Source organism: Schistocerca serialis, chromosome 7 (genome assembly GCF_023864345.2).
Source record: "Schistocerca serialis cubense isolate TAMUIC-IGC-003099 chromosome 7, iqSchSeri2.2, whole genome shotgun sequence".
Lineage (NCBI taxonomy): Eukaryota > Metazoa > Arthropoda > Insecta > Orthoptera > Acrididae > Schistocerca > Schistocerca serialis.
Window position 1 is genome coordinate 62,830,273 of NC_064644.1, and position 20,848 is coordinate 62,851,120.

General features: G+C 44.0%; 1 protein-coding gene across 2 annotated transcripts in view; it reads right to left on the reverse strand.

The window, feature by feature from the left end:
* LOC126412268 (dolichol kinase) overlaps positions 1-20,848 on the reverse strand; it is a 60,628-nt gene that overhangs the window by 22,572 nt on the left and 17,208 nt on the right. The gene's annotated exons all lie outside the window — the stretch shown is intronic.

Sequence of the window (20,848 nt, forward strand, 5' to 3'; positions counted from 1 at the left end):
TCAATATTTATAAAAGGTGAGCACAAAGTTCCCCCCACCCCCATTTGGTACTCTAAGGTTAACCATCTCTAGTGACAGGAAAAAAATCATTTTAGTTTATGGCCAATGTTGGGAGTTATTTTTTGTCAAATTCGGTGTTGTTTTTGCAATGTCATTTATTATTTTTGCCAAATACACTGAATTTTCTGTCATATTTGATGTTTTTTTGTGACACTCAAGGAAATTGTCAAATTTGGCATTTTTTTTTACACCAAATTTACTGACCTCTGCCGCCAAATTTGGCCAAATTCGGTGCTTCCACCAAATTCGGTGCTTCCACTAAATGCAAATGCGTCCATGCATGCACTGTCTAATTTGGATGAAGGCCTTTTGACTGAAAGCTTACCGGCTTGACAGTCTTTTGTTGTGCTTACAGTCTTTTGTTGTGCTTACATGTGACTCAACATCTGCACCATATGGTATCAATGTATCCTTTTCATAATACTGGTGTATTTTAAACATGTTTAATATTGTGTGTGCATTTTTATCTAAAGTTTTGGAAGAATTAGTGTAAAGAATTACAACATTTACTACACAACATTACTGAAAGAATAGAAGGTCTGTCACTGTTGGGCAGCACCTTTGATGGTTATAGGCTTCATAAATTACACTTCCACATTTCTCCATATAAATATTTCTATCTCTACATCCGTAATCTGCAAACCACCATGAGGTGGATGGCAGAGGGTGTGTCCCATTGCACCAGTTATTGGGGTTTCGTTCCATTCCATCTACGTATGGAGCACAGGAAGAGTAATTGGCAATGTCTCTGTGCCTGCAGTTAATTATTCTAATCTTACCATCATGATCCCTATGTGAGCAATATGAGGGGAATTTTAGCATATTCCTAGTGTCACCATTTGAAGTTTGTTCTTCAAATTGTTAATAGACTTTCTCGAGATAGTTTACGTTTGTCTTGAAGAGTGTGCCAATTCAGTTCCTTCAGTATCTCTGTGACACTCTCCCATGGAGTAAACAAACCTGAGGCCATTCATGCTGCCCTTCTCTGTATACATTCACTATCCCTGTTAGTCATATTTCGTATGGATCCCACACACTTGAGCAATATTGTAGAACCAGTCGCACAGGTGATTTCTAAGCAATCTCCTTTGTAGACTGATTGCTCTTCTCCAGTATTCTAGCAACAAACCAAAGTCTAACACTAGCTTTATTCAAAACTGAGCCTATGTGATCATTCCATTTCATATCTCTACAAAATATTTCACCCAGGTATTTGTGTGGGTTGGCCGATTCCGAAAGTGACTCACTGACTTTATAGTCATCTTTTCATTTTGAGACATGCACAAATTTACATTTCAGAACACTTGAAGCACACTGCCAATCTTTGCACCACTTTGAAATCTTATCAAGGCCTGACTGAGTATTTAGTCACCTTCTTCCAGACTGTACTTCAACATAACTGCATCACCTTCAAAAAGCCCAATGTTACTATTAATATTTTTGCAAGGTCATTAACATTCAACATGATTAGCAAGAGTCCCAGCAAACTTCCCTGTGGCACACCTGAAGTTACTCCTACATCTCTCCATCCTCCCTACTAAAATGTCCTCAATCCAGTTACGATTTTCACTCAATACTCCATATGATCGAACTTTCAGCAGTAAGTGTAAGTTAGGTACCGAGTTAAATGCTTTTCAGAAATCAAGAAATACAGTATCCATCTGACTGCCCTGATCCAAACTTTCAGCATATGATGTGAGAATAGTGCGAGTTGGGTTTCACATGATTGATGTTTTCGGAATCCATGCTGGTTGGCATTGAGGATGTCATTATGTTCAAGATACCTCATTATGTTTTAGCTCAGAATATTTTCTAGGATTCTACAATGAATTGACGTCAAGGATATTGGATGGTAGTTTTGTGGGTCACTTCCACTACTCTTCTTGTAGACAGGTGTGACCTGAGCTTTTTTTCCACAAAATTGGCAGAATTCATTGTCTGACGGGCCCATGATGGATTATAGGCAGATGAATGCTAACTCAGCGACAAATGCTAACTCAGCGACAAATTCGGTATAGAATCTAATACAGATTACATTAGGCCATGGAGCTTTGTTCAGTTTTAAATATTTCAGCTGTTGCTCAACACCAATGACACTAATACTTATTTCAGCATTGAACTGAGGTGGTTCTCCCGGGTTTTTCTTTGTAAAGGAGCATTTGAAAATTGAGATAAACATTTCAGTTTTTGCTTTGCTACCCTGAATTTCAGTTCTTGTCTCATTCATTACAGGCTGGACACTAACTTTAGCACCACTAACAGCCATTACATACGATCAGAAATTCTTTGGTTTTGTGAAACATCAGTTGACAACATACTGCCATGGTAGTCACAAAGCATCACACATTGCTTTCTTGACAGCCACATGCGTTTCATTCAGCATATCTCTATCTTAAGTCCTATGCTTTGTTTTACACCTATTGCACATAATCTCTGATTTTTATAGCAGTAACTATATACATTGGGGGTGGTTGGGGGTGGGAGGGGGGGGGGGTGTCCTTCCCATTATGAACTGTTCTACTGGATTTATATGTATCCAGTGCAAGGTACACTGTTCTTTTAAACTTGAGTCACAGTTCCTCTAGATCAGGCTGTTCTAGCTCGTCGGCTCCGTTGTGAGCTGCGGAGCGCTCCCTGCTCCAGGGAGCCGTGTCGCTCGCTGTAACCAGTCAAGTGGGACGGCACGCGGCACGGTTGGCTGAGGCAGGCAGCAAGGCAAGCGTTTTGATGTGCCAGCTGCGTCAAGATCGACAACCTCATAATCTTAGCTGCTAAGACGTGGTGACATGCTACACCCGGAAATACGGTGTTCAGGAAATAAATAAGAAACAACTGTTTTACAAGAAATTGCATACTAACTTTATTGGGTCTCTGTAGCTTGACATTTTCTTTTCATTACAAGATCGGAAATATCGGGCGTTGAAGTATTCGCAGAGTTAATGCGGAGGATGGCCTTCATTGTTGCGTTCTGAAGAAACAATCGTTCCTTGCTTTTTACTTTTTACTCTTTTCATTACAGAGAAAAGCTGCTCACAATACGTAGATCCAAACATGCACATGATCTGAGCGGCATTGTTGTGAAGCTTGGGAAATGTTTTTTGCTGTAATGAACGATACCATCGTGACAAATCCAACGTGTTGTAGTACCTCTCTTTCAACAAAGTTGAATTTTGCAAATCAATGATCTCCAATTGAAGTGACGGTGACAAGTCATCGGGGGAAACTGAAAAAGGAGTGCTGAACACCTTAAGTTCCATTTCCAAACTAGTGAGGTCTCGGAATCGTGTTTCAAACGACGCGATGAGCTGCTTTAACTTTACTTGCTAATCGCCGAAAGTAGTACCTTCAGGTAGTTCTAAAGAAGCAAGACGACTGAAGAACGTTAAATGTCCATTACTCATCTGCCTCTCAAATAAACGTAACTTTTCCATGAATGCTTTGATCTGGTCGTGCATGTCAACGATTAGCTGCCCTTTGCCCTGCAGTGACAGATTTAAATTATTCAGATGCATAGTTATATCAGCTAGGAACGCCAGGTCTGATATCCATTTTATATCTTTCAGACAACACATTTCTTCCCCTTTCATTTCGAGAAAAAGGGATATTTCCTCACAAATGGCAAAGAAAACATTAAGAACTTTTCCCCGACTCAGCCAACGAACTGTACTGTGGTAAGGTATATCCCCATACTCCACTTCAATATCTTTCAGGAATCCTTTGAATTGGTGACGATTCATACCGTGACGCCGCACAAAATTCACACACTTCACGACATCTTTCATTACGCCACCTAGCTCTACTGTTTCAGCACACAGTGCCTCTTGGTGAATAAAACAATGAAGAGTCAAAATGTCTTTCCCGAATTCGTCCCTGAGTATTTTTCAAACGAGAAGCAAAACCTTGGTGACGCCCGATCATTTGTGGTGCACCGTCTGTCGCTACAGAATGGAGCTTATCCCACAGCAAATTCATATTATCCACTGATTCACAAACAGCTTCAAAAATGTCATGTCCTGTTGCGGTGTAATCGAGTGGTACCACATCCAAGAGTTTTTCAATTACTTGCAGCTCCATGTCGACACCACGCACAAAGACTGCAAGTTGAGCACAGTCCGATATGTCGATGCTTTCGTGAAGCGCTAGCGAAAATGCAACAAAGCTCTCCGCCTTTCTCCTGAGCTGTGTCTCTAAATCCGCTGCCATGTCCAGGATTCGACGAGACATTGTTTGCTTCGACAGGCAAACCCCTTCAATTGCCTGCACCTCCATTGGAAACAAACATTTTGCAACAGCTACCATGCACGATTTTACGAGTGGTCCCACCAAAAATGGCTTGCCACTTGTCGCAATGATGTGAGCGACCCTGTAGCTTGCTCAAAGTGCAGATTCAGTAGTGTTTTCTCCGCTCTCATTCACCTGAAAATTATAAGCGCATTACAGAACACGAACTATGTTGCATGTTTTGAGACCCTCCGTATTACGAAACTGTTTTTGAACTTACGTCTCCTGCTATGTCGTTCTTAAGCCTGGCTACCAGTTCTCTGCGTGCAACGCCTTCTGCCTGATCGTAGTGCGCAGCGTGAAGACGTGTATAATGTTGTCGTACATTGTACCTCTTCGTAGAATTGAATACTTTATGACATACAAGACATTGCGGACGACCATCCTTCTCAATGAATAGAAAGGTATCCTCCAACAGAGGTACAGGGCTCCCGCAGCTAGTCATAGCTGTCATTGAACAAGGATTATTGCGTCACTTGCGGCTGCATGCGGCCAGGGGGCAGGGAGTTCGCTTTCCCCCTCCACGCGGGCTCCGAGCTGCCGCAGTGAGCGCTCCGGCTCCCTGGAGCTCGGTTGGAACAGCCTGCTCTAGATGCTCCTGCTCTGTGATGAAAGTTTGAAGTTCCTCATTGAGATATGGCACTGTTGATTTTTTTATCTAGTTTACTGGATGTACAGGGGAACTTTGATTTTACAATCTCTGATTTTACATTTTTTGCAATTCTACACCATTAATTAGTGACCCCTATGAAAAATATATAAGACCAAAGCTAAAAATTCCCCGATTTTACATTTCCTCCTAGTAAGGTTTACCTTGATTCTAAGTACTTACTCAATGTCTCACTTGACTTCATCCCTTTTTCTTCCTATTGATATTTGATGTGACTTAACGATTTGTAAGTGGCACAAAAGACAGATGGTTCGCACCAAGGATGGTGAAGGATTTACGGGAATATTTATGCAGTTGTGGAGGGAAGATGTGAGAGAGCAAATACTAACATAATCCATGATCATTGTTGCCAACACAATTGCGCTTCACCACACAATTATGACACAACTACTGCATGGTTGCAGCAGTAATGGAAAAAGCGTTCTGGATTGAGCCAATATGTGACCATCTTATCTTGTGCCACTTATAACTTGGTCTCATATTTTTGCATTTATTTCTGATGTACTGTATTCAGCAACAATATCAATCATCAACTCTTTAATTTGAACATTGAGTCTCTAAGAACATGCTCAGTCATAATCGTGGAAACATGGCCCACTTCGGCTAGTGAACTCTTATTGCTTGGTGACTTTTGTTAAGTCACATAATAGCCAGCATGGCTACCACACCACACCAACACATGTAAAATGAGCTCACCTACTGGATGTACGGAGAGGGGGAGTGGCTCTTCAGTGATGGGAGTACTGGTAGGGGTGAAAGCATTTTGTGAAGTGCTGAAAATATACTTTTCATACAGATGATGTGTTACGACAGGGATTTCACATGGAAACAGAGCAAAGGTTTTGCGATAACACATTTTAAAGACTTTCGTGTTCAAATCTGATGTGATATAGTTGCAACAACTACATACACTACTCATGTAGACACTTTGCACCACAGGCTGTACATCATAAAGATTGGCTGTTGTGACTGAGGGAATGAAGCAAAACTGTAGCTACTCTGAAATGAAGAACTTGGCGCAGGGGAGGAATTCATGACAGGCCACATCAAATCAGTCAGAAGACTGCTTGAAAAAAGTTCACATCAGCTGTGACTGAGGGCATGAAGCGAAACTGTAGCACCTGAGCTTTCTTTCAAATTTAAATTTTACCAATGTGCAGAAATTCACTGAGTCCACTTCAGATAAGCTTGTAACGTCAATTGGGGAAGTGAACTCATTTTTTCACATCTACATTTCTCTCAGGAAGGTTAAAATAACATTTTAATGGTCATGAGCATATGAAGTGTGGCATGTAAGATACACATTACACAATAACAGCAATGGTGAAAAGTATGACATTAAGCAGATGTCTATACAGATTTTATACGAAGTATTGGAGAGGATTGAGATTTTTAATCATATATGCCAATTACATGTATTTTTGCTCACATTTTGGGTGGTTTTAATACTTTCCTTGATCCACCATTTTCGTCAATTTCAAGTTTTTTCAAGTCTGAACCTCATGAAAACGTGAAATATGGGTTTCACTATATGTATCTTGCTACTTGTTTCAGTTGTCCTTTGTACTGAGGTAATCATTGTTGCCGCAACTGCAATCACGGTCACTGATACCAGTTTAGCTGTGGACATTCTCAAAGGGGTCATGTCTATTTATTGCAGTTACTGCAGATGCAATATATTCTCGTCATGACCGGTGCTCTTAGCTATTTGCTCTAGGTAATGATTGGATCAAGGAACAGTTGGAATTGTAGTAGTAAATTGTTGTAGGTGTTCTGGGAAAGTCCCTGAGCTTCAAGCGCTAATAGAAAGCACAGAAGCTGAAATCGTTATAGGTACAGAAAGCTGGCTAAAGCCTGAAATAAGTTCTGCAGAAATTTTTACCAAGTCTCAGACGGTGTTCAGGAATGATAGATTAGGCAGAATTGGTGGTGGAGTGTTTGTGTCTGTCAGTAGTGGTTTATCTTATAGTGAAGTCTAAGTAGATACTCTGTGCGAATTGGTATGGGTGGAGTTGTGGAGTTTATACTTAACAGCCGAACTAAGATAATAATTGGCTCTTTCTACCGACCCCCAGACTCCAATGATTTAGTTGCTGAACTGTTCAGAGAAAATTTGAGTCTCGTAACAAATAAATACCCCACTCTTACGGTTATAGTTGGTGGGGATTTCAACCTTCCCTCGATATGTTGGTAAAAATACTTGTTCAAAACCGGTGGTAGGCAGAAAACATCTTCCGAGATTGTCCTAAATGCTTTGTCTGAAAATTACTTCGAGCAGTTAGTCCACGAACCCAAGCGAATTGTAAATGGTTGCGAAACCACGCTTGACCTCTTAGCCACAAACAATCCAGAGCTAATAGAGAGCATCATGACTGACACAGGTATTAGTGATCACAAGGTCGTTGTAGCTAGGCTCAATACCGTTTCTTCCAAATCCACCAGAAACAAACGCAAAATAATTTTATTCAAAAAAGCAGATAAAGTGTCGCTAGAAGCCTTCCTAAGAGACAATCTCCATTCCTTCCGAACTGACTATGCAAATGTAGACAAGATGTGGCTCAAATTCAAAGATATAGTAGCAACAGCAATTGAGAGATTCATACCTCATAAATTGGTAAGAGGTGGAACTGATCCCCCATGGTACACAAAACAGGTCCGAACGATGTTGCAGAGGCAACGGAAAAAGCATGCGAAGTTCAGAAGAACGCGAAATCCCGAAGAATGGCTACAATTTACAGAAGCGCGAAATTTGGCACGGACTTAAATGCGAGATGCCTTTAATAGGTTCCACAACGAAACATTGTCTCGAAATTTGGTAGAAAATCCAAAGAAATTCTGGTCGTATGTAAAGTACACAAGCGGCAAGACGCAGTCAATACCTTCGCTGCGCAGTGCCGATGGTACTGTTACCAACGACTGTGCCGCTAAAGCGGAGTTAATGAACGCAGTTTTCCGAAATTCCTTCACCAGTGAAGACGAATGGAATATTCCAGAATTTGAAACACCAACAGCTGCTAGCATGAATTTCTTAGAAGTAGATACCTTAGGGGTTGCGAAGCTTGATACGGGCAAGTCTTCAGGTCCAGATTGTATACCGATTAGGTTCTTTTCAGATTACGCTGATACAACAGCTCCCTACTTAGCAATCATATACAACCGCTCGCTCACCGACAGATCTGTACCTGCAGACTGGAAAATTGCGAAGGTCGCGCCAGTGTTTAAGAAGGGTAGTAGAGGTAATCCATCGAACTACAGACCTGTATCATTGACGTCTGTTTGCAGTAGGGTTTTGGAGCATATACTGTATTCTAACATTATAAATCACCTCGAAGGGAACCATCTATTGATACGTAACCAGCATAGTTTCAGAAATCATCGTTCTTGTGCAACGCAGCTAGCTCTTTATTCGCATGAAGTAATGGCCGCTATCGACAGGGGATCTCAAGTTGATTCCGTATTTCTAGATTTCCGGAAAGCTTTTGACACCGTTCCTCACAAGCGACTTCTAATCAAGCTGCGGGCCTATGGGGTATCGTCTCAGTTGTGCGACTGGATTCGTGATTTCCTGTCAGGAAGGTCGCAGTTCGTAGTCATAGATGGCAAATAAATCGAGTAAAACTGAAGTGATATCAGGTGTTCCCCAGGGAAGCGTCCTGGGACCTCTGCTGTTCCTGATCTATAAAAATGACCTGGGTGACAATCTGAGCAGTTCTCTTAGGTTGTTCGCAGATGATGCTGTAATTTACTGTCTAGTAAGGTCATCCGTAGACCAGTATCAGTTGCAAAGCGATTTAGAAAAGATTGCTGTATAGTGTGGCAGGTGACAGTTGATGCTAATAACGAAAAGTGTGAGGTGATCCACATGAGTTCCAAATAGAAATCCATTGGAATTCGATTACTCGATAAACAGTACAATTCTCAAGGCTGTCAATTCAACTACTACTTGGGTGTAAAAATTACAAACAACTTCAGTTGGAAAGACCACATAGATAATATTGTGGGGAAGGCGAGCCAAAGGTTGCGTTTCATTGGCAGGACACTTAGAAGATGTAACAAGTCCACTAAAGAGATAGCTTACACTACACTCATTCGTCCTCTGTTAGAATATTGCTGCGCGGTGTGGGATCCTTACCAGGTGGGATTGACGGAGGACATAGAAAGGGTGCAAAAAAAGGGCAGCTCGTTTTGTATTATCACGTAATAGGGGAGAGAGTGTGGCAGATATGATACGCGAGTTGGGATGGAAGTCATTAAAGCAAAGATGTTTTTCGTCGCGGCGAGATCTATTTACGAAATTTCAGTCACCAACTTTCTCTTCCAACTGCGAAAATATTTTGTTGAGCCCAACCTACTTAGGTAGGAATGATCATCAAAATAAAATAAGAGAAATCAGAGCTCGAACAGAAAGGTTTGGGTGTTCATTTTTCCCGCGCGCTGTTCGGGAGTGGAATGGTAGGGAGATAGTATGATTCTGGTTCGATGAACCCTCTGCCAAACACCTAAATGTGAATTGCAGAGTAATCATGTAGATGTAGTTTTCAGAGATGCTGTTTTCCCAGGATGTCTCATCACACCCATCACACACAAAACTAGTTTTCCCAATTAATTATTGGATGATTAAAGTGTCCATTGATGATTATGGTACGATTGGGGAACTGAATTCAAGTTATCTATGAGTCAACTGGGTGATAGCACGATCCAATTATCGTTTTATGCCCATCCCTGTTACTGAGTCTTGCCTTAACAATCTCACTTGCATCTGCAATTTCTGTGTCAATGGATTTGTTTCCTGTCTACAGTGACAAATACACTACCACTTTTTCCCATTTGCCTATCCTTTTGATACATAATCAAGTTTTTTCCAAAAATCTCACAGCTATCAATTTCAAGTTATACTTTGACGACTTCATAAAAAATAGCTATTTGATTAATTTATGTGCATTACATTTAAAGTAATCAGTAATGTGTCTTTTTGATCTTGACATAAATAAAACTTGCTGCAGATTTCAAATGAAATGTTTTTTTGAATTTCAAGTAACCACAGAAATAGTTACAAATTTCAGCAAGATGACTAACTTCAGCAGACGTATTTTATTTTTTTCTAGGACATCTGATTTTCTGACGGAAGTCACACTGTTACTTGAGTGGAAAAGTGTAGATATGTATTCATGCTGCTAGCTGCTCAGTATGCCATAATAAGCACTTGACCAAAGAGCATTTACCACCAAAGTCTGTATAATGTTATTGGTTGCAAAAGTTTTCACAGTTGCTCCAACATGATAATTACTCTCTGTAAATCTTATCGCTTTCTGAAGCAAAGTTAGAACCTTTGGGAAACATTTTTCCATATCTACACTTGTGTTACGAGATACATAGCCCATATGAGGCTTTGGGACTTAACCCTGAAGATATGCACAGTGAAAAAGTACCATAACACATCATGTCATTACAACTGAAAAACGCATGAAGCAGTTTCTTGTTATTGTCATGTGTCAATGCAACTGTGGAGAGCTACTACAGTGAGCCAGTTTCTATGTGTTTTCTTGAAATGCATTAGAGGAGAAAGGAATTACATATCCCTTACAGCACATCAAGCCCATTCACAACATTCAGATTCTTGCATGTGTAATTTACCTAGACAATATTTTAGCACCTGGCTAAATTTTTGACAAGACCAGCCGTACTATTTCGCATCGTAGGAAGGAATTTCTTCTATTCTTGACTCTTTTAAACTGTGACCGACTTTTATAGGAAGTAGCAATATTTATACTCACATTAGAAGAAGGAAAGAGGCATTTGACTTGATGCTGCTGTTGTGTTCAGTCCAAACACTGGTCTCATGCAGCTCTCCATTCTAGTCTATTCTTGATCTTTGATTAACTGCTACAACAAGACATTCATTTGCATCTGTTTACTGTAGTCAGGTCTTGGTATCCCTCTATCCCGTCAGCAGATTAATTTTCCATCAGACTGACGTGACCAGGGTCCTACATGAATGTCACAGTGGCACTGTCAACAGTGAGCAAGTGGTAGCTTTCTTGGACCCACTGCACAAAGAGATGTACACAAGCTCTGAAAGGCACAGAGAATAGGAGCATATGATGATAAAAAAAGCCTGTGGCACTGGTTGCACTGGATGGTCAGAGAGAGAGAGAGAGAGAGAGAGAGAGAGAGAGAGAGAGAGAGAGAGAGAGTGCAAAGAGCTCTGCTGTAAATATTGAGCAGTGTTCTGGAAGCCAATACCGATAATAGTCGGTTATTTATTTATTTTCTTTTTTTTTTGTGGTTTTAGGGCACACAACTTCAATGGTCATTAGCGCCCAGACTACGTTAGGAATGCACCGCGAGGCACAAGTTTAAAACAGCAACTAAAAGGGAAAACACGATAAAAGACAGACTGACAGGCATAGGATTAAAAAAAAAACAGCATAATCAAATGTACTTAGAGAGGTTTGTCAAATTGATAAAACGAAGAACGCGAGCAGCTGCTCGTGGGTCATCCGCTAAAATGGCATCTAGAGTACATGGCAGGCCAAGATCAAGATGCAGTGTGTTAAAATCCGGACAGGATGTTAAAATGTGGCGGACCATCATCAGCAATTGCCCAGATGGGCAGATCAGCGCCGGCGCAGCCGTCAGCAGATGGCGATGGCTGAACCGGCAGTGTCCAATTCGTAACCGGGCCAAAACGACCTCCTCCCGCCGAGAAGGGCGTAAGGACGACGGCCAAGCCACGGGAAGAGGTTTCAAGGCCCGAAGCTTGTTGTCCGTAAGTGCAGCCCAATCGGCATGCCACAGCGATAAAATGCGCCGACAAATGACCCTGCTACAATCTGATGAAGGGACACAACAAGAAGCTGTCCGAGGCTGGAGGACCACAGCCTTGGCCGTGGCATCTGCAGCTTCGTTCCCAGGGATACCGAGATGGCCAGGAACCCACATAAAGCTAACCGGAGAACCGTCGTCCACCAGCTGCTGAAGAGAGCGTTGGATCCGGTGCACGAAAGGGTGAACCGGATACGGATCACTGAGGCTCTGGAGTGCGCTCAGGGAATCAGAGCAGATGACATAAGCAGAATGTCGGTGGCGGCAGATGTAAAGAACAGCCTGGTAGAGGGCAAAGAGCTCAGCTGTGAAGACCGAACAATGGCCATGGAGCCGGTATTTGAAACTTTGTGCCCCGACAATAAAAGAACACCCGACCCTGTCATTGGTCTTAGAGCCATCTGTATAAATAAAGGTCATATTAACGGGAGTGGTATACCGAACCACGGGTAACCTCCTTTGGGAGCGAGCTGAGGTCAAGGTGAACGCGAACCTGAGCCTGGAGCCAAGGTGGCGTGTGGCTCTCGCCCACTCGAAAGGTTGCAGGGAGTGAAAAATCAAGGTGTTGAAGGAGGCGACGAAAGCGAACTCCAGGGGGTAGCAGGGCAGAGACATACAACCCATATTGACGGTCGAGAGAGTCGTCAAAAAAGGAACGATAAGATGGGTGGTCGGGCACTGACAGTAGCCGACAGGCATATCGACAAAGCAGTATATCGCGCCGGTAGGTGAGTGGCAATTCACCAGCTTCAGCATGAAGACTCTCGATGGGACTAGTATAAAACGCTCCGATCGCAAGACGTAAACCCCGATGTTGTACGGAGTTGAGGCGGCGTAAGATGGATGGCCGTGCAGAGGAGTATACGAAGCTCCCATAATCCAGCTTGGAGCGGACGATCGACCGATATAGGTGAAGTAGGACGGTTAGATGCGCTCCCCACGACATACCACTGAGAACACGGAGGACATTTAGAGAACGGGTACAATGGGCAGCCAAATATGACACATGTGGAGACCAGCTAAGTTTCCTGTCAAATGTAAGACCTAAAAATTTTGTTGTCTCCACAAATGGGAGAGCAACAGGACCGAGTCGTAAGGACGGCGGGAGAAAAACTTTGTAGCACCAGAAGTTAATACAGACCGTCTTCTCGGCAGAAAAACAGAAGCCATTGGCGACACTCCAGGAGTAAAGACGGTCAAGAGAACGCTGAAGACAGCGCTCCAGGAAACACGTACGCTGCGCGCTGCAATAGATGGTAAAATCGTCCACGAAAAGGGAGCCTGATACATCAGCTGGGAGGCAATCCATTATTGGATTGATCACTATGGCGAAGAGAGCGACGCTCAAAACTGAGCCCTGTGGCACCACATTCTCCTGGCAAAAGGTGTCTGACAGGACAGAACCCACACGTACCCTGAACTGTCGATCCATTAAAAAGGAACGAATAAAAAGAGGGAGGCGACCGCGAAGGCCCCATGTATGCATGGTGCGGAGAATGCCCGCCCTCCAACAGGTGTCGTAAGCCTTCTCCAAATCAAAAAACACAGCCGCGGTCAGGCGCTTCCGCAAGAAGTTATTCATAATGAAGGTCGACAAGGTAACCAGATGGTCAACAGCAGAGCGGCGCCTACGAAATACACATTGTACATTGGTAAGTAGGCGTCGAGATTCGAGCAGCCAAACCAAACGAGAGTTAACCATTCGCTCCATCACCTTACAGACACAGCTGGTAAGCGAGATGGGTCGATAACTGGAAGGCAAGTGCTTGTCCTTCCCCGGCTTAGGAATCGGTACAACAATAGACTCACGCCAGCATGCGGGAACATGTCCCTCAATCCAGATGCAATTATAAGTACGAAGAAGGAAACCTTTACCCGCAGGAGAAAGGTTCTTCAGCATCTGAATATGAATAGAATCAGGCCCTGGAGCGGAGGACCGTGACCCGGCAAGTGCGTTTTCGAGTTCCTGCATGGTGAATGGGGCATTATAACTTTCACGATTCGAGGAGCGGAAGTTAGGTGGCCTATCCTCCTCTGCCTGTTTTCGGGGGAGGAAGGCAGGGTGGTAATGAGCGGAGCTCGAAACCTCTGCGAAAAAACGGCCGAAGGCATTGGAGACATCCTCAGGGGCCACAAGGACGTCATTCGCGACCGTCAAGCCAGAAACTGGTGAGTGGACCTTAGTGCCAGATAGCCGGCGCAGGCTACCCCAGACAACAGAAGGAGTAAAACTGTTGAAGGTGCTTGTGAAAGCAGCCCAGCTGGCTTTCTTGCTTTCTTTAATAATACGACGACACTGTGCACGTAATCGTTTATAATTGATACAATTCGCCACTGTAGGGTGGCGTCTAAAGGTGCGTAAAGCATGTCGACGAGCATGTAAAGCGTCTCTACATGCTGCGGTCCACCAGGGGACCGGTACGCGACGTGGAGAAGAAGTAGGGCGAGGGATGGAATATTCAGCAGCAGTGAGTATGAGTTCCATGAGGTGTGCGACCTGACTATCGCAGCTTGTGAAGGTTTGATCCTGAAAGGTCGCCCTGGAAGAGAAGAGCCCCCAGTCTGCTTTGGAGATGTTCCAACTAGATGAGCACAGAGAGGGGGTATGCTGCAGGAGATGGATAACACATGGGAAGTGGTTGCTCGAATATGTATCAAAGTGCATACCACTCAAACTGGCGTGCAAGTTGGGTAGTACATATAGAGAGGTCTAAATGGGAATAGGTGTGAGATGTGTCCGAAAGAAAAGTAGGGGCGCCAGTATTGAGGCAGACAAGATTGAGCTGGTTGAAAAGGTCTGCTAACAGGGAGCCCCTCGGGCAGGATGCTGGAGAGCCCCAAAGGGGATGGTGGGCATTGAAGTCTCCAGTTAACAAAAATGGTGCAGGTAGCTGAGCAATAAGTTGCATCATGTCTGCCCTGGTAATGGCAGACGACGATGGAGTGTAAACGGTACAAATGGAAAATGTAAAAGTGGGGAGAGTAATTCGGATGGCAACTGCCTGCAGGCCGGTGTGCAATGTGATGGGATCGTAGTAAATATCATCCCGGACCAGCAACATAACCCCTCCATGAGTCGGAATACCTACCACAGGGGGTAGGTCAAAATGCACAGAGGTGTAGTGTGCCAAGGCAATTTGATCGCAAGGGTGTAGCTTCGTTTCCTGGAGGGCTACGACGAGCGGACGGTGCAAGCGGAGCAGCAACTTCAAGTCCTTTCGGTTGGAGCGAATGCTGCGAATATTCAAGTGAATAAGTGCCATCGTAAGAAGAAAAGGAAGATGAAAGAAGGGGTCACCTCGAAGGCCGCTGAGGGCCCGGCTTCGAGTGAGCACTGCCGCCGCTATCAGTAGGCGGACAGTCATCGTCCATTGGTTCTATAGGTTCATCGGCCATCTTGGTAAGATGGCCGGGAGGGGGAGCTTCCTCCGCCGGTGAACGGCCAGATGGTTGGCTACCAGCGGTGCAGCCAGGCGAAACGGATGACGGCCTGGGGTGGCAACCGCTGGGTGGCGCAGGAGAAGAAATGCGCCGTGGCGGAGAAGGAGAACTGTGCTTCCTATGAGCCTTCTTGGAAGGTCGTTTGGTGGAAGTACTGGTCGATGGCTGGGAGTTAGAGATACGTAGGAAGTCTGCACGGGACGGTTCCTTCTTGAAGGCCCGTGCATCTGACTTCTGGGTCTTCGTCTTGGCAGAAGCTGATGAAGGGGCTCGTGTCTGTGGGGTGACGGGAGGAAGAGGAGACGTCGACCGTGCGATCTTAGCACTGGCCGAACGGACGACCGTGGTGCTGAAGGTCAGATCGCATGTCTGGGTTGCCACCTCCCTGGTAGTCCGAGGAGAGGCGAGGACAGTACTGTATTTCCCCACTGGGAGCAGCGTGGGCTTCCTACTAGCAAATAGCTTGCGAGCAGCCGAGGTGGACACTTTCTCTTTGACCCGAATTTCTTGGATACAGCGTTCTTCCTTATAGATGGGACAGTCGCGGGAGGACGCTGCATGGTCACCCTGACAGTTCACACAACGAGGAGACGGAGGTGGACAGTCACCCTCATGGGCATCCCTGCCACAAGTGACACATTTAGCCGCAACGGAACAAGACTGGCGAGTGTGTTTAAAACGCTGACACTGGTAGCAGCGCGTAGGTGGCGGGACATAGGGGCGAACAGAAATAACCTCGTAGCCCGCTATGATGCGCGATGGCAGCTGAACACTATCAAAGGTCAAGAAAAGTGTCCGGGTCGGTACAAGGTCATTGTTGACCTTTTTCATGACCCTATGGACAGCCGTCACGCCCTGCTCAGCGAGGAAAGACTGAATCTCCTCGTCAGTCAATCCGTCGAGTGATCTAGTATAAACCACACCAAGAGATGAATTCAAAGTTCGGTGAGCCTCCACCCGGACAGGGAACGTGTACAGGAGTGTGGCTCGAAGCAGTTTTTGTGCCTGAAAGACGCTCTCAGTTTCTAGTAACAAGGTACCATTACGCAACCTGGTACAAGACTTAACAGTTCCGGCTATGGCATCTACGCCCTTCTGGATAACGAAAGGGTTGACAGAGGAAAAATCCTTTCCGTCCTCAGATCGAGAAACGACGAGGAACTGTGGGGCAGACGGTAGTACTTTTGTCACTGGTGGCTGGTCAAGTTTCTGTTTGTGGGCAGAAGTCGAGAGAGAAGAAGAAGAGAAATCCATTGCGGAGGAATCCCCCATGATTGCCAGCGTCTCCGATGGCGTGCTCCTTCCTTGTGGGGACCATCTCAGAGGGCACTCCCGCCTTAGGTGAATGTTGACACCTCAGGTCACACCTCCTGAGAAACAGAAGGAGGGACCAATCGGCATGGTCAGAAGGTATCAGCTCAGGCAATCACCCCTCCCTGGGCCTGGCCTTTACCAGGGGGTATGTGCGTGCCTTACTTGTCTACCCAGGGCGGGGAATTACGCGTTACCCCGTCATCGGCTACGCGTGCGAACGCGTGGGTCGGCCTTCAGGCGCGCACAGGGAGGAAGGAAGAAGAGGAAAAAGAAGAGAGAGAGGACAGACTGTCTCAAACGCCGAGGCGGAGACCAGAAAAGGCAAGGGAAAGAGTAAGGTAGACAGTGAGATGGAGAAGAACAAAGAAAGGAACCAACCAAAGGAAGGAAGAAAAGAGAAGTAGTGAAAAACCAGAATGACCACAAATATAGGTCGTGGAACCGTCCGTCTCCAGAGCAGGTGCTAACTACCCCCTTGAGGGGGAGGGACTCCTTTTAGTTGCCTCGTACGACAGGCAGGAATACCTTGGGCCTATTCTAACCCCCGGACCCGCAGGGGGGCGATAATAGTCTGCGTCAATGGCGAAGGCATACCCGACACCACAGTCAGTCTTAAAGCCATCAGTGTAGATGAAGATGAAGTTGCGTGCGAAGGTCAAGAAACTTACAGTGAGAGATCAAATCTGGAGCTGTTTCCTTAGGAAGCAAATGAAGTCCAAGATAAACATGAGCTGCCACATGAAGCCAAGGTGGTGAAGGGTTCACACACATCAGGCACGTGGTAGGTAACATGAAGTTAAGCTGCTGGAGTAGTAGCTGAAAGAGAACTCCTGGTCATAATAGAGAAGAAGGGTGAGCCCAATACTAGTGGTCAAGGGAGTCACCGAAAAAGGTGTTATCTGATGAAATGACTGAAGAAATAGGAGTTGACAGGGAAGAGCTTTGGATGACTTATGATCAAACAGGGCAGACAGGATAGATAACATTCCATCATAATTTCTAAAATCATTGGGGAAAATGGCGATAATACGAGGTCTGTTAGGAAAGTAATTGACCCATGGCCAGGAGAAACAAACTGGCTTACCTGGAGCACTGGACACCTAATCACCCTGAAAGCAGTTCCTTTGGGACTCCACACACTTCTCCCAGCAGAGCCAGCATGCCGAAAAAGCCTCTTTTGGAATGGAGTTTAGCTCAGCTGTTGTTGCTGCTGCTATAATGTCCTCCCTTTTCTGAGACAGCTGTCCTTTCAGTGGCCTCCTGAGTTTGGGGAACAGCTAGAAGTTGCAAGGGGCCAGATGACGAGAGTAAGGACCCTATTGAAGCACAGGATTCTGGTTTTTCACCAAAAACTTCTGAATGAAGTATGAGGAATGTGGTGGAGCATCGTTGTGATAGAGGCACCAATTTCCTGTTGACTGCAAGTATGGTCTCTTGCACCAAACAACAGAATGTAAGCAATGGAGGGCATTCCTGATGTACGGTTTGGTGATTGTTTGACCCTGTGCTGCGTACTCATGGTGATCTGATAGGGTTAGGAATGAGGAATCAAAAGGTAAAGAATATATGTAAAAACACTGACAAGACAAAGTGACAGGATGGTAGGACATCCACGAAGACATCAGGGAATCACTTCCATGGACTAGAGGGAGCTGTACAGGGTAAAATCTGTAAAGATAGACAGGGATTGGAAAACATACAAGCAAACAATTGAGGACGCAGGTTTGAAGTGCTACTACGAAATGAAGAACTTGGCACAGGGGAGGAATTCATGACAGGCCACATCAAATCAGCCAGAAGACTGCTTGAAAAAGTTCACATCAACTGAAATGAATTCCTCAGCAACACCAGGCTACACTCCGTTACCCTTGTTTCACTTAAGCTCATGTTCAACTCATAAATTATTTTTGAGTCACTATTTATTCCTTTCAACTAACTCTTGCAAGTCCTTTGCCCATCTGTGACTTAATTACAATAACATCCGGCAAACCACAAATTTTCTACATTTCTTCTCCATGAACCTCAATTACTTTTCAAAATGCTTGTGCATTACCCCTATTTGTTTTTCCTGCCACTGCACTTCACTCAGTCCCACTAACTTCATCCTAGCCATTTCTCTCTGAATGGTACTCCCAACGTAAGTCAAGAGAAGCCTTCCTCAGTTTTTTTTTCCATTTCTCTGGCTGCTCACAATGGTAAAGTGTACAGGTAGAAGTACACAATGGATTTGTCTCAGATACTTCTGTTGGTTTCGGGTGATCTTTGAACACCCAAATAGCCAATTGCTGCTTAGTTTGGAGCATGTATAAATATTGCCTCCTGTTATAATGTTGATTTTGGATTTCCTTGGTTGAATTTTTTGAGCATTTCCTAACATAAAATAATGCAAGTCCACTTTTGAGCGTGGTTGAATTGTCCACAACCCTCTGGGATACGATATTTTACACACCTATATCTCCTCACAAAACCAGATGTGCTGCAATATTCAATACTCCTAAGTATGTCTCTACCTCCTGTAATTCACATTCCAATCCTCTTCATTCCACACAATGTTGATGTTAATCTGGAAAAATTGATTTTGGTCAACATTCATGACTAGTATCAACAATGGCTCATCCAAAGCAACTACTAATAGTCTTATCTGAAGGTAATTGATTACCTGAAGGTGAATGAAGCTATTCGACTGCTGTGCTGGGCATGCATGAGAATCTTACAATGACAACCATATACCAAAAACCTTCATGTGAAATTCCATTTTTCACCTCACTGACCTGTGTTTGTTTTAATAATAAGAGACCTTAAAAAACTGCATTTACAATATGTGTGAATTCTGCCTCAAAATGGCGGAAAAATGTGAATTTATGTAATAAATGCTATTTCACAGAGATTTCCCCCCCAGATGAACTATTTTATCAGAGATAGTTTTAAAAAGTGTTATTTTTTGCATATAAAGATAGATGATGAAAGTAAGCAATTATTAGTTACCGGTATTGCGTAACATCTAGTGAACCAAAATTTGGAAAGAGAATGTATGTTTGCAGAATACATTTCACACTTGAGTGTTGACACAAGGATATAACAGTACACTTATAAGCTGCACTCCAATCCCACATCAAAAAATGCATGGTTGAATGATCTCTAACATACATGCTGCATATGGCAACTTAGGACTCAGCCAAAGAGACGGGCCTGTTTTGTCTACTAACTAAAGTTGGTATTATGCAAAACTGCAGTCACTGTAACATGGCAGCTTCTGGTGTGGGGTACATAAGATACCAACAGAGGTTGCACTGAACCGCTTCATTTACGAAGTTGCCAACCACAAAATTCAATTTCGTGCTAGCTGTTGCCAAATGCTTTGTGCACGCCACTTTATTCTTGTTTTGCACAGCATGTTATTTTCTGTTCTTATTTTGAAATGAGAGACGAGACTATTTCTGGTTCATCAAGGGATCAGAGTACGACTCATGACACCACAAGGTATTGGCGATCCATGTATCAATTCTCCTGTCACAGAAACACAATCATTGAAGGCTATTGAACTGTGAGAAGGAAGCAGGGCTCGTCTCTCACCTGCATAGCACTCCTCGCCAACTGAACATCTGAAATCATCTGTTTACTCTCACACTACATTGTAATGTCTGCACTGCAGGAACTGCATCAACAGTCTTCCTCAAAAGAATGAAAAAGAGTTATTTTTTCCCCTACATCCCCTATCTTGTCAGTCCTATATGGAGCATTGAAAAGGGCTCTACAGTATAGCCAAATTTGATTCCACCAGGAACTACCAAGTACACTGACTGTAGACTATAAGAAAGGAGAGGTACACAGTTGTCAGTCGAAATTCCATTAGTTTTTATCACTCTAGCAAATCTAGATTTTAGATATTAATAGCCATCTTCAATGTATTATTGTTACGATTCAATAGACTTGTGGCAGTTCATGTCACCATATGTTCTTAAAGGCGCACAGGCAGAAGGCCTGTACACCTATAGGAACATGACATGAACTCCACGAGTCTATTGAATTGCAATGAAAAGGCAACAAAGACTGGCACTTATAGTCAAAACATAGATTTGCAACACTAATAAAAACTAATAGGATTGTGACTGATTGCTGTGTGGCTCTACTGTATGCTAACCATGGATTAAATGCCACAGATTCAATAGTGTTCTGCAGAATTTGTAATTATTGAACTGGGCAGGAAAAGAAACAAAAGGTCAACATACACCTTAAATCAGGAAAGCACGCTGCTCA